The 15,031-nt window shown below is 49.1% G+C and overlaps 1 non-coding gene across 1 annotated transcript; it reads left to right on the forward strand.

The window, feature by feature from the left end:
- Positions 1-3,754: 3,754 nt before the first annotated feature.
- On the forward strand, positions 3,755-3,827 carry trnav-uac (transfer RNA valine (anticodon UAC)). Its single transcript has one exon. It is a non-coding gene; the product is annotated as a tRNA-Val (tRNA).
- Positions 3,828-15,031: the final 11,204 nt, after the last annotated feature.

Raw genomic sequence — 15,031 nt, forward strand, 5'->3', positions numbered from 1 at the left:
TCAGTCTCTGTGGCGCAATGGGTTAGCGTGTTCGGTTGTTAACCAAAAAGTTGGTGGTTTAAGCCCTCTCAGGGACTTCAACTGTTTTCCCCGAGGATACTGTGCCGCACAGTTCCAGGTTGTCATTGTGTGCTTTGGTGTCACGAATATATTCTGCAAACATTGCCAGCTGTGCTGTTATCCAGTGAGTTCCCACTCCAATACTTATTTGAGCATTCAGTTCAAGTGTCGAGTTTGGGTGTATACAGAACTGAACATAGATATCAGAAAATTTAACAAGGCTGTGGGACATTGTGTTTTGTTAATATTGAAACAATAATATGAATAAATCCATTTTTTATAATATTTAATTAAACGGGTTTTCAAAATGTTTCCGCCCAATTTCGAACCAAAGATCATTCGCGGGTGAAGAAAATGTGACAACCACTACACTACAGAAACACTGCAATTGAAGTGATGTTAGGAACATAACCAGAGCTTTTACCTACACAGCTGGCCTACACTTCAGGAGCTGGTTTTACGAGAATAGAAAGACGGTGCTATATTTAGGGAGGCTGTGAGTGTGGCAGGAATTGATCGAGTGTTTCCCAGACTTTACACATAGGAACAGGAGATGGCCATTTAGCAGCAAGTGGTTAGGATCTGGAATGCACGGCTTGAAAGGGTGGTGGAGGCAGACTCAATCTTATCTTTCAAACGGGAGTTGGATCAGTGTCTGAAGGAAAAACAATTGCAGGGCTACAGGGACAGGGCGGGGGAGTGGGACTCGCTGAGAGTCGGCACGGGCTCGACGGGCCAAATGGCCTTCCGTGCTGTAACCATTCCATGATTCTATAAGTTAGTGGCACATTTCATAGTGTGGGTGGAAGCAGAACATTGCAAAGGGACATGGATTGAGTCGGCAAAACTAGAGGCATCTGATTCAGGAGATTCCGGTGAAGCGGAAATTCGGGAGTTTAATGACTTTGCAACGAACATTTTTGTTTTGTGCAGCTTCGGTCAGAGAAATGTTTGTGAAAGGAATTTTTTGCAGAAAGGGATGCAGCATTTCATCTTCTATCTTAACACTTCTTTCTGGGTGTCGGGTCTCATTTCCTTTCGATGTTATTCTTCCAGAATGTATATTTTCTTTGGTGTTTCACAATAACCAGACACTTGCTCTAAAGTCAGTCTCACTGTTTCCCCAGTCTCCTGTTGATGTTACCAGCAATGAACATTTTGAACCAGACCCCGAAAGCAGTGTGTAAAATGGTTTATGGTTTAAGAGTTAACTTGCAGAGCATAGATAAATTAACCAATTATGGAATCTCCTTCAGTTAGAATTTCTTTATTTGTGCAAAAGAAGATCATCGGTTAATTAACGATGTATTCCCGTGAAAGCAACATAAAATGTAGTTAAAAAGTAATCAACAAACTTGGTGTTCGAACCCGAGAATCTTAGATTAAAAATCTCACGCTGTATCAACTGAGCTCGCTGTGCTTCTGCTAAAGCAAACGTTTTTGTCACTGATTGCAGCCAGGCGCCTGTTGGCTCCGCCCCAGATGTTTAAACTTGATGTCGAAGAACTGCCAGGATCTTCTTGAATGGTGGACCAGGCTCGAGGGGCCGAATGGCCTACTCCAGCTCCTAATCCTGACATGTTTATTATCATATGACCTTTCACAGGAGAACAATCTCGCCCTGAGCATGTATGAGGAGTAAGTTCCAGAAAATATTCCCACCCGGTGAGCTTTCGCGTGTGAGGCGAACGTGTTAACCGCTACACTGTGGAAACATCTCCACTTTCAGCACCTGGTCAGACGGAAATGTTAAGCGAGCAGGTGAACTGCTGAATCCCACTTTTAAGGAGCTGGTCGTGGTGCCAAGCAAATGAGTTTTGCTTAATGACTAAAAATAAGAAAAGGGATTTGAAACCGCGCTTTAAGAGCAGACTGCAAACTGAACGCAGCACCTTCAACGGCTCGGCCATCCAGACTGCGAGTTCATTTAAATTTTGAACTTTTGTGTCTTGTTACATGAAGTAAATGAGGGCATCTGGCATAGCTGTGCCTGACACCAGGGAAACAGTGAGACAAACCTTGAAGCAAGTGTCAGGTTATAGCCAAACAGCAAAGAAGTTTCCAACTTTTGAAGAACAATGATCCTGACATGATTTGAATACACAGCCTTCTGATCGGGAGTCAGACACACTACCATTGCACCACGAGGTCTACAGTGCAAAGTGTCCATGTTTGGAAACATGAAGGTTCCTGAAACACAGTTTCATTTACCCTGCATTGGTGCAATGAAACGGCTTTAAATCCCCGGCCACTCCCACCGTGGGTCAGACAGCATCAGAAGCAGTGCCCACCTGTCACTCACCCTCTCACGCCCGCTTTCATCACCTGCTGCCAGCGGACTGCAGCAAATCCAGTTCATCATCATCATAGGCATTCCCTCGAAGAGAGGATGACTTGCTTCCTCGCCAAAAAAGGATGAGTTCACAGTGTTTCAATATTCCAAGTCCTGAAATGTATGTTGAAGGGTGGAAGATGCCTGTGCGTGGATTTTTTTAACGTGTGATGGCCGTTGCACCCCAGCCATCACACGGGCTTGACAGAGCGAGGTATTCGTCCAGTGGCAAGGGTTAAACAAGACGACTGGAGACCAGCTCTGCTGCACAGACCCAGTGTGCACACATATCGCAGTGTGGGCTGGCCTGTGCTGCACCTGGGCCCCTGGCCCTGAACTCATGCCGACCCTGGGCCCCGATCACATCCCTCCACAGTCTCTCGCCGCTCCTTCGCCCCGATCTCGCCGCTCCTGCTGTATCTGCCCACGCTCCAATCACTGACCTGGACCTTGATGACGTCACTCTTCGCTGCCGCCGCCCTCCTGCACCAGCTCGCGCTGCTCCCTGGAGTAGTCTCCGGGACCTCCAAGCTGCTCCCAGGGCCGCTCGCCTTTCCTTTTATGGCCCCGACCTGCCGCTGGTGTTCTCCCGTTAGTGTATCCAGGCTGTGGGTGGCCACCCCGAGCGCAGCAGAGGGGTTTCTGCATTAGTTCTGGGTGGGGGCAGTATCTTTCCCCTTCTCTCTTCCTCTTGTCTATATCCCTGTCCTTTTATTTCTCTATTTATTCCCCCTGTCTCAGTTTCTAGTGTTTAAAAGGGAACAAAAGATGAAATGGGTTTCATTGTGGAACAATTTACTTTACTCAAAGTTAGATGCACTGCTGTTCGCCATGAGGTCAAGGTAGCTAGCCGTTGATATTCAGGTTCTTATATAAATATATATAAATATATCAACATCTATCATAACTGTTCCCGGGTGGTCGAGGGGTTAAGATCTGCTGCACTGACGTGGTAACGATACTCGATCAATTCATCGCATAAAAATAATTGAGGTCTGTGAGACGATTAATAATTGCTGTAAGCACCATGAATACCAATACTTTTTGTAATAGACCGAGCTTACAGACTATCTGGCTTCTCCTGCCCTTTGCCGGGCACGTGTTCCGGGTTTAATTTTACAAACTGGGTGAGTTCACTGATCGCGGGGAGACGGTAGGAGCCTCTGTGGCCCCACTGTGAGGATGTGGAAGTGAACACGGTGGCTGGGTGATCCGTGACATTTCTGTAAAGGGCAGTGGAGGAGAAGGATTGAGAACTTGCAGTGTGGGACAGAAGTTGTTTCAGGTGAGCCTCCTCATTCCCGATCAGCGCAGAGGGAGCTCACTGGTCAGCTCCCTTCTGTTGGGGCTGTTATACCAGTGGTTTCTGTAGTGTAGTGGTTATCATGTTTGCTTTACACGCAAAAGGTCCCTGGTTCGATCCCAGGCAGAAACATTTTGTTTAAACTTGCCAAATGGGAACAATCGGAGGCGAGTTGAGTTTCCTGGCAAATGCTGCCTCATTTGCTGAGATTTGCAGAATTTGCTGTTTTTATTTGCTATTTATTCTCCTGGCAAAAGGGCTCCCTTATTCCTGAATTGCTCTTTATTTAACCAATAAATAGATAACTTTCAGTGAGAGAAAACGAATCCACCGGGGACCTTTTGCGTGTGAGGCCAACGTGATATCCGCCACACTGCAGCCCATCAAAGGGCGAGAAACCACTGAATATAAAGAATGAGCTCACAAATATCAGGGGCAGTGCAGTCTGGTCAACGTCAGACCCTCCTTTCTTATTCAGCAGTGGCATGAACAGGAGTCAGATGCCACAAAGTTTAATTCAAGACACAAATACAAGTAACACTTCTAAATCTTTTCACTGTAAAATTCTTTTACTTTATTTGAAATCCTGCTGCATTGAATCTGAAAATGAGCAGCGTAGGATTTTATCTTCACTACTGATTCTATTTTCTGTTCACGGTCGGAATAACCGGTGCTCTTAAATTTGATAAAAGTTGCCCCAGATTCCTGGTGTCATCAGCAATGAAGATTTTGAACCAGACTCCTAAAATACAGTGAGTAAAATGGGTCAACATGCATAAGAAAATAAGAAGATAAGAAATAGGAGCAGTTGTCGACCATACGCCCCTCGAGCCTGCTCCGACATTTAATACGATCATTGCCGATGCAATCATGGACTCAGGTCCACTTCCCTGCCCACTCCCCAAAGCACAGGACAAATGATTGAAGATATCGACTCTCCCTCAGTTAGCATTTCTTTCATTGTGCAAAAGAAGGTGAGGGGTTAATTAATGATGCTTTCCCGTGAAAACAATACAAAAGTTCAAGAAAAAAACATACGGTGACTGGCAGGTGAGCACTGCTTCTGACAGCAGGTGGGAATGGGCGGGGATTTTAAAACCCCTTGTATTGTGAAACCTTCATATCGACGAACATCTCAGACTTCATGTGTGGACATTGTCAGGCAATCGTAGCATGCCTCACTCCAAATCGAAAGGTTGTGTGTTCTAATCATGTTGGGGTTGTAATTAATTTCAACATTGTTCTTCCAGAAAATATTTTCTTTGCTGTTTGGCAATAACCAGACCCTTGCTCCAAGGTCTGTCTCACTGTTTCCCCGGTGTCAGGCAGAGCTACGCCTGCTGACCTCATTTATTTCATGTGTCAGGACACAAAAGTTCAAAATCAACCTGCAGGTGGCCACATCTAGCATTGAATACTCAGGGTGGTGGAGTGGTTTAAAGTGCTGTGTTCAGATCGCAGTCTCCTCTGGAGATGCATGTTCGACTTTGACATTTCTTATTTTTAATCATTTAGTGAAATTCTTTGTTTGACACCACGACCAACTCCTTAAAAGTGGGATTCTGCAGTCCACCTGCTCGCTTCACATTTCTGTCTGACCTGGTGCTGAAAGTGGAGATGTTTCCACAGCGTCGCACTTAACACGTTCACCTCACAAGCGAAAGCTCCCTGGCCGAGAATATTTTCTGGAGCTTTTTCCTCATACATGCTCAGGGGCGCATTCTGTCCTGAACACTCGAGCTAAAGTGCTGAGTTCATTGCCCATGTTGTTAGCAGCCTGCCAGTGAATCTGTTTAAGATGTTCAAACAGATTCCTGACAAAGCTGTCCCGGCTCGCTTCCCGGAGACACCGTGGTCACCAGTACCCCAGTTTCAGTGGGTCAGCCCCGGGAGGTTGGCCATCCGTTAGAGAATACCCAAGATCAGGGATCAGTCTACGGACAGGGATCCCCAGCCGGCAGCCTCCGGCTATGCAGAACCCTCAGTTAATGAAATGAACTCAGCAGCCACACCTAAAGGGGAATTGTGTTGTTGCCCCGGAGGGGCCATTCCCCCGATAATGTGGGAATCAGGCAGACCTCCAGTCAGAACACTCTGGGTCCTGCGGTACAGACCGCCTTACCGCCGGCCACACAGGCAAACCAGAGGCTGAATAAGGGAAGGAGAAGAACAGGGATTAACTTGGCCAGTCGGAGACGGGTGGCAGATGTATATAAAAGCACGATATGAGTTTAAGAATGTTGAAGAGTTCTAGTTTTAAATTAAGATTTTAGAAATTTCAGGTCACCACAACCTCACGAGGAATCCATGGGTAAAGAAGTAGTGAGAGGAATAAGATCGGTTATGAAGGAGTTGTGGCCGGCAGTGTAAGGGGTGGTTTTCATGGGGTCAGCTTGCCCTTCTGACATTATATGAGCAGTCCCGAATCGCTCCCACACCCTTGGTTCTCGACACTGGAATTATGAAGAGACTGTAAAAGACTTGGACAGACAATCGGTTTCAAGGTAGGAAGAAGGTATGGCTTTATTGTGTTTATAAAGAAGTAAAAGGCACACCTTTAATAACACACACAGACCAATACACACTGAGGGGTACAACACCTTGAATAAATTGTCAAATTACAGCCTGTGGGGAAAAGAATACAGCTTAAACTCTAAATGGAGTAAAGAGGAGAATGCAGATACATTTACACAAGTTATCCCAGCCTCCCCCCTCCCAATTAACCCAACTAACTAAGTTATAGCTCTTAGGGTTCAGGGGCTATGCTCACCAAATCTTTAGACAGTTGCCGGTGATTCGTGGTTTCGGGGTTCACTGCACTTGGCCTTCTAGGCGAGACGTACCCCGGACAGAGGAGAGGATTTCGGACTGCGTGGTCTTCGGTTTGGGTGCGTCCGTTGAAGCGCTAAGTTGCGTTTTGGATGTATGGGGTAAGTACTCACTTTCTTTGGTTCGGAATAGTTTTAGTTAGTCCCTTTTGCTAATTTCTCTCCCGTTGGGTCGTTCAGAAGTAGATTGTAGGGTAGTTGTCAATTTGGTTGCTGACAACCTTCCGTTTCGTGGGCCTCGTGCTCGGTCAGTTCTTGATGAGTTCTGGTAGTTTCCTTCACTGTTCCATTTCTTCACTGTCGAGGAAGCAGGCTGCTTGTGTCTGTGTCTGTGTTCCAGTCTATGTCCTTGTTCGAGTCAGTGCGAGTTCCAGTCTGTGTTCTGTTAGTTTTTCCTTGTAAAACTGGGGGATAGATATATCCCCCAAAAAAGGCTTTGTTATCTCCCATCAAATCTCTTGGGCTCTGTTTAAACTGTTCTGTCCATTGATTTTCAAATGTCTCCTTTGTCGGCAGTAATTCGAGAATGTGCTATCACTGGTTTTGCATTGCTTGAGGATTGTCCAGTTTCCTGACCATGATTTCCATTGTGCTTGATTGGGTAATTCGATTATCTCTTATGGGGTGAATAGTTCACCCCAGACAGTCTGGGATCCTTAATACATGAATTTGCTTCACAGAGTTTAGCCCCACCTTCTGTACTCAGTAACTCTTTTTCGCAGCCAAAATGTTGTAGAATCTTAAAATTGATCTGCTCCTTTCCATAGATGTTTAGGGGATCTCAGGCTTCTGAAATTTCGGTCCATTTTGAATTCTCTTTCCTATGAGTCCAAACACTGTTGGGGGGGGGGGGGGGGGTGGGGGTCTCGCTGAATGCATTCCATTTTATCCCCTGCAGGCGTCGTCTGCCCCTTTAAACTCATTTTAAAAGCCCAGAAAGGAATTCTTCTCCTCTGCAGGGGAAAGGTACCAGGCATCTTTGCGAGATATTGGTAAATTCTACATTCCCCCCCTGTGATACCATGTCATTTATGGTATCATCTTACAGGTGAGCAAAGTTCCTGGCTCTCAAGAAATAACCTTCCCTGTAAATTAACTAAACTAATACCAAAATATGCATTACACTTATGCAACATCACCACAGATACACACTTTTCCCTTTACAGGTACAAACTTTATACGTTTACACCCTCCCAGCTTGGAGGGGGTTCCATCCCTACAATTGCATTTCAGCACAGTTACATTTCATTTCAATTGCATTATATTCACCAGCATGTAGCCAACGTACAACCACATTACAGAAGGAAGAAAATAGATTAAAATTAAACAACATCAATTGGTCTCCTGAGGTTTGTCCATCACCTGGTAATGTCTGGATCCTGTCTTTGAGAACTGCTCTCAGGCTGGCTGACACACAAGACAAACTCAAAACAATCACCTGAACATTACTGCAACATTACCCTCAATTCTAAACTAAACCTTAAAATGTAAAATGGTGCAGTCAGCTGCCTTAGACTAAAAATTAGACCTATGTACAACCGCCACCTGTCTCCGGGTGGCCTGGTAAGTCCCTGTCAGGCCCATGCCTTGTGCGGCCTGACAGCTGCCTGGATGCTAGGGTTTCCCTGCAGCCGGTGAGCTGGAGACCCTTGTCTCTGGGACAGCTCGATGATACTGCTCCTGTGAGACCCTCACCGCTGGAGGCGGCTGGCTGGGGGTCCCTACTCTGAGCGGCCTCTGTACTTCTGACCTTCGGCCTTTCCTGTCAGGCTGCCCTTCTCCTAGGGTAGAATCGCTGAGGCTCAGATGCCGGTGACCACGGTATTTTAGGCCGTGGTTTACGGAGGGTCCTTCTCAGGGCTTGGGTTACTGGGGGTGCGTCCGAATCCCAAACGATGTGTGGGATAGCCCCTCCAGTACTGCAATTCACAGTCCCGAAAGGCACGGTTTCTGAGCCTGCCACATTCCCTGTGGGCCCTCCACCGTCGGGGGCGGCCAACGGAGGATCCCTGTCCTGAGGACAGTTCACACATCCCGGCTGCCCTCTGTGCTTGGCTGACCCTGGGTTGTACAGCTTGCACTGGTTGATGTGGAACCACTTAGTACAGCGGGGCAGCTTTATGGCATCGACCATCGGGCTTGCCTTGTCGACAATGCTGTATGGCCCCATATATAATGCTTCAAAAATCCCGACCCGAGCATGGTTCCTCACCATGACCTGGTCCCCTATCTCCCATTCGTGGTGTTTGCTGGGTTCTAGCAGCAATCGGTTACTATGATGCTGTCTGCCCATGTTACTAGCAGCCTGCCAGTGAATCTGTTTGAGGTGTTCAAACAGGTTCCTGACAAACCAGTCCCAGTTCACCTCTCTGAACTGACCTTCTGTGAGCACCGGGGCTAGGACATGGGTGGGGGTCCGCATGATCCAGCCAGTCATGAGCTCGTATGAGGAATACCCGGTGCTCTTTAACTGGCTGGCTCGGAACCCCATTAGGACCAACGGTAAGACCTCCACCTACTTTTGGGGTGAGTATCCTGTCTCCTTCCGCAACCTTTCTTTAATGGTGTAGTTTAAAAGCTCCACATTACCCGATGACTGTGGATTGTGGGCAATGTGCCATTTCCCCTCAATGCCGAGCACCTTAAGGGTTGCCTGCATTACCTGCCCGGTGAAATGGCACCCCTGGTCCGACTCCACATACTGTGGGAGTCCCCACCGGGAGAACACTTCCCTCACTAGATTCTTAGCTGTCCCTAGTGCGGTGGCTGTTCGGCAGGGCAAGGCTTCAAACCATTTTGAGAACACGTCCACCAGGACTAGGCAGTATTTGTAGCCTCCCTGGGCGGTGGGTAGGGGCCCGATGTAGTCAATTTGGATTGACTGCCATGGTCCCTCTACCCTCCTGACGTGTCCTAGAGACTCCTTCCTTTTCTGGGGGTCAGGGTTGTTCGCAGCACACACCAGGCAGTTCGCACAGAACCCACGGACATCCTCCCTGAGTCCCGGCCACCATCCTGCCTGTTCCACCCGTTGCCAGGTGGTCTCAGGCCCGGGGTGTCCCGCTCCTGGACCCTCATGGGCCAGTTTTAGGAATTCCCCCTGGTGCTGCTGTGGCACGACCCATTGTCCTTCTTTAAACAGCATGCCTTCCTTAACGGTAATGGCTGCTGTGCCGTACGGACCTTCTACTCTCTCTCCTCTAGCTAGCGCGTTCAGGACAGCTTTCAGGACCGGGTCCTGTGCCTGATCTGTTTTTAAGTCCAGGGCCAAAGCTATCCCTGTACTCCCTGCTGCCCTGTTCTTATTCTTGACCGCTGCTATGCGGCCAGTGTCATAGGGGTCCCAGAACTTTACCGTGCGGGCACTTTCTTTGGCCAGTTTGTCAGCCTGTTGGTTTCCCTCTGCACGGGGTTCGGTTTTTGAATGGTCCTTCACCTTATGTATGTAGACCTTTCCTTCTTCCCTCACCGCTGACATGATTTTCTCCAGCAGGGGCTTGATTGCCAGGGGTCTCCCGTCAGCGGACGTGTATCCGCGACGGGACCATATAGCCAGGTACTCTGTACACGAATTGCAGGTGAGCATACTGTCCGAGCAAATCGTGTACGGGATAGGGAAGTCCTCGGGGTGGGACACCACGTACATTACGGCGGACAGTTCAGCATGCTGGGCGCTCATGATGCGGCGGAGCTTGATTACCCGGGCAATACCTGACCTTGGGTCATCGGCTTCGCACTCAGTGAGTCGTTTGCCAGCAGATACCATGCTGGACCCGTCCACGTAGATGTCCCGGCCTGTAGGGTGTAACCCAGCCCGAAGGCAAATGTTCACCTCCCATACCCCTTCTATGGAGCACCTGTGGGCTTTCCCTGGGTAGATTAGGTTGGCTGCGAGCCTTGGCTCATGGGGGCCTTCTACTCTGAGGTCCATCTGGGAGTGGAGCAGGGTCCAGCGAGCAATGCGGGCAGTGCTCACCGTCCCGTCCTTAATCATCCCATCTAGGAGCATCTGAATAGCTGTGTGATGGGTTAGGAGTGTTAGAGGAGACCCTCCCGTGAAGATCAAGGATCTTTTCACTGCCCAATGTGTGGCTTGGAAGTGTCTCTCACAGTTGGAGTACCCCTTCTCCACATCTGTGAGGATCCTGGAGGAGTAAACCACCGGTCTCAGCTGGCCGTGCCGCTCTTGAAGCAGCACTGACCTCAAACTGTCCCCGCTGGCTGCCACCTCCAGGAAAAACTCCTTTCCTACATCTATCGCTCCTGAGGCTGGTGCGGTCTGCAAGTCCTTCTTGAGCTGATTAAATGCTGCCTCGCAACCCTCATCCCAGTCCCACTCTACCCCCTTGTGTAGGAGCCTGAGCAGAGGGGCTGCGGTGGTTGCATAATCCTCAATGAAGTCTCTGCAGTACCCAGTGAGCCCTAGAAAGGATCTTACCCCATTCACTGTGTTGGGGGCTGGTAACTCCTGTACTGCCTCCCTTCTAGCCTTGTCTATGGCCCTTTCCCCAGCGCGCACAGTCAGCGCCAGGAATTTGACTTCCTTCTGGCCGATCTGTGCCTTATTCGGGTTTACTTTAAACCCTTCTTCTTTTAGCAGCTCCAGCAGCTCAGCCAGCAGTGGGCCATGCTCCTCCCCGTGATCGGTGAACATGAGCAGGTCATCCACATACTAACCAACTGCTGGGGTCTGCTAAAGCCCTTTAAACAGTTCGCCATGCATTGGTGAAAAATGCTGGGCTGTTGTGGAAGCCTTCGGGAAGACAGTTCCACGTGTATTGTTGGCCCTTAAAGGTAAAGGCGAACTTGTACTGGTCCTCCCGATTTAAAAGAATGGACCAGAAACCATTTGAAATGTCCAACACCGTGAAAGTGGTCGCGGATGCTGGAATACTCCCTCTGAGGTCCGCTACGGCTGCTACAGTGTGTGCACAGGCAGGGACATTCTTATTTAGCACTCGATATTTCACGGTGGCCCTCCATGATTTGTCCGGTTTCTTAACCGGCCACAGTGGAGAGTTCACATGGGTTGCTATCGGTCTTAACACCCCTTGCTCTACCAGTGATCCCAGCGCCGTTGTCAGGACTGCCTCTGCCTCCCTGGGGATGTTATATTGCTTTTGTGGTTGGGTCATGTGGTCCCCTTCTATACTAACTTCCACCCCCGTTACCCTGCCACAGTCATGTTTGTGGGTGGCGAATGCTGCAAGGTGTGCCCGTACATATGCCTGGTACTCCACTGGGGTGTTACTGACCAGTAATTCCATGTCATAACCCTCCTTTGGCTTCACGGTACACAACGTTCCCTTGGCCTCTTTTTCTGGGATCACCGCCACCTCACCTTCCCTGTCTGTCCCTGTGGCTCCCCATCGACAGTGGTTCCTCAGATCCAAAAGGATCTAGTGGCTAATGATAAAATCAGCCCCCAGGATACATTTTCCCTCCTGCTCCCATTTCATCAGGACACACTTCCATTTGGTTTTGAGTGTCCCTAACTGAATGGTGAGCGGGATGGGAAACGAACCAGTTTGCTCGTTGCCTGTGAACCCCACTAGACTGTACGGGACCCCGTTCGATAGAGGTGAGGTAGCTGGGTTATCTGCATGTACAATGGTGCAGGAAGCACCAGTATCTAGCAGGTAGGTCCCGTTCACTTTCCCCACCTCCATTTTAACGCACGGTCTCTTCCAGGCATCGTACTCTAGGGAACACAGGTACACAGGCTGCGCTGGCTCTAGTCATACACATGGGTGGGTTGGAGCAGAGGGATTTACCGTACCGGCCACTGTACCGGTTGCGGTAGCTACTGCTCCCAGTCCATTTACAAGTGTCTGTAGGGTGGCTACGAGTGTCTCATATGAGTCGGGTGTTCCTGCCCCGGCCTTACGGGCTGGGGCTGAAGTGGCCTTTCCCTTAGTCTCATTCCATGGGTTCCTACAGTCCTTCCTCCAGTGCCCACTTTTCCCACACCCAAAACATTCACCCCCTTTGTGGGGAGGGTTCCCACCTTCCTGATGCCACTCTCTCTTGCCTTGGCTGGGTTTAATCTGATGGACCTTCCCGCTCCGGTAAGCCAGGGTCAACTGTCCGACCACTGTCTCCTCGGTGGTTCTGGATTTCTTGGATCGAACCAGACCTGGGCTTTTGACTTTACTCCAGGTAAGCTGTTTGCCACCAGGCTGCGGAGCCAGTGAGCCAGCTCGTTAGGGGCCAGGTGGGCCCGGTCAAGAACCCCACTACAGGCCCTTTCGTAGACCGGCCACAACCTGTCGGCGAAAGCCTGTGGAGTCTCCCCATGGAGCTGTACTGTTTTCTCCACTCGGGAGAAAGGACTCCCGTCGTTCATACCCATGGCCTCTAGAACCTCCTCCTTAACAGGAGGGTACGTGTTTCGCCCCTTTCTGCTGTCTGCAGAGAGGGAATGGCACAGCTTGGTGTCCAGTGAGAGGAGCAACAGCTTAGCCTGCTCTGAATCATTGCACCCGTTAATATCCCCTGTGTGTTCCACTTCCAGGAAGTGTACCGAGGGATCCCCCTGTTGGGTGAGCTTACTTAGGTGGCCTATCATAGCGCTCAGTTTTTGGGTGTCATGGGGCCTATGAAATTGCTTACTAGGGGTCCTGCTGCCCCATTTGCACCAGGTGGGCCAAACGTCTGCTGCCGGACCGAGTGCATTGGCCCTGGTTCCAGCCCTCCTTGTATTGGCTTGCCTGCTTCCCCCTGCTACCAAACCGATTTAAAACTCGGGGCCGCCGGTGTTGGTAGTTCGCAATCGTTACCTGCCCTGCACTCTGGTTGACACCCCCGCTGCTCTGGGCTGTTCCCGGGAGCTGCAGGCGGTGACTGCGGGGCTTCTCCTTGCTCTACCAGGTATTCCTGGGCTAAACCCTGGTTTATCAGGCACACCATGCCTTTAGCCCGAGATAGAGCAAGGTTCAAGCCTTGGATTAGCTGCTGGCGGGGGCCATGGTCACCAGCCTCAAATTCCCTGGTACTGGCTACCTTATAGGCTACCTGAATGTCTTTCACCCTCTCCCCATAATCTTTAACTTGCTTGGCGAGGCAGGAATTATATTCCCGCAATGCAAGTTCGCTATTCTTGGCTTCAATAATCTGACACTGTAAAAGGTCCAGTTGGGTTTTGTGCCTTTCTTTAGTGAGCTCTCTACTTTCCTTTCACTGTCCCACCTCAGTCCACAGCCTTTCCCCGACTGTGTCCCTTGCACTTGACCTCTCTTCTGCCTGCCTCAATACTCCCTTTAATTTCTCATTCTCCTCATCTAGAAGCCGGATCTGTCGCTGAAGGCAAATTAGCCAAATGGCCTTCTCTATTGACTTTTTATGGTCCTTGCTCTCAGTCCATTGAGCTGCAGCATCTTCTGGACGCTCAACATAAAATAGATCGAGTACCCACTCCTCAGCCACATTTACCCTCTTAAACACATACGAGGAAATTCCCTCTTCCTTTTTGCTTCTTTTCATGAAACCACTCTCTCTCTTATCACGTCCCTTGCCCCAGAGGCCCTTGGTGGTCACCATTATGTAAGGGGTGGTTTTCGGAGGGCCAGCTTTCCCTTCTGACCTTAAATGAATCGCTCCCACACCCTTGGTTCTGGACACTTGAATTATAAAGGGGCTGTGACAGACTTGGGCAAACAATCGGTTTCAAGGTAGGAAGCAGGTATGGCTTTATTGTGTTTAAAAGGAAGTAAAAGGCACATCTTTAATAACACACACAGAATAGTAATAGAAATAGACACTAAGGGGTAGAATACGTTGAATAAATTGTCAACATACAGCCTATGGGGAAAGGAATACAGCTTAAACTCTAAATGGCGTAAAGAGGAGAATGCAGATACATTTACACGAGTTATCCTAGCCTCCCCCGCTCTCAATTCCCCTGACTAACTAAGTTATAGCTCTGGGGGTTCAGGAGCTATGCTCACCAATCGCTTTTGACAGTTGCCGGTGAATCGCGGTTTCGGGGTTCACTGCACTTGGCCATCTAGGCGAGCCATATCCCGGACGGAGGAGAGCACTTCAGACTGCGTAGTCTTCAGTTGGGGTGATGCGGTAAGTTGCGTTTTGGATGTATGGAGTAAGTACCCATTTTCTTTGGTTAGGAATAGTTTTAGTTAGTCCTTTTTGGTAATTTCTCACCCGTTGGTCGTTCAGAAGTAGATTGTAGAGTGGAAATAAATCTCGATCCTTCGGTTTTTGCTGAGTTGGTTTCGGTTGGTCGTTTCGCTGGTTGTGGTGGCCCGGGTTGTCAATTTGTTTGCTGAAAACCTTCCGTTTCGTGGGCCTCGTGCTGATTGCATGCTCGGTCGGTCCTTGATGATTTCTTGCAGTTTTCTCCACTACTCCATTTCTTCACTCCCCACCTCCGGCTGCTTGTGTTCTTTTCCTTGTAAAACTGGGAATAGATATATCCCAAAAAGGCTTCCTTATCTCCCACCAAATCTGGCCCAGCTCTTTGTTTCAAGGGAGCTGCTCATTAGTTTTGAG

This window comes from Pristiophorus japonicus, chromosome 28 (assembly GCF_044704955.1).
Source record: "Pristiophorus japonicus isolate sPriJap1 chromosome 28, sPriJap1.hap1, whole genome shotgun sequence".
NCBI lineage: Eukaryota > Metazoa > Chordata > Chondrichthyes > Pristiophoridae > Pristiophorus > Pristiophorus japonicus.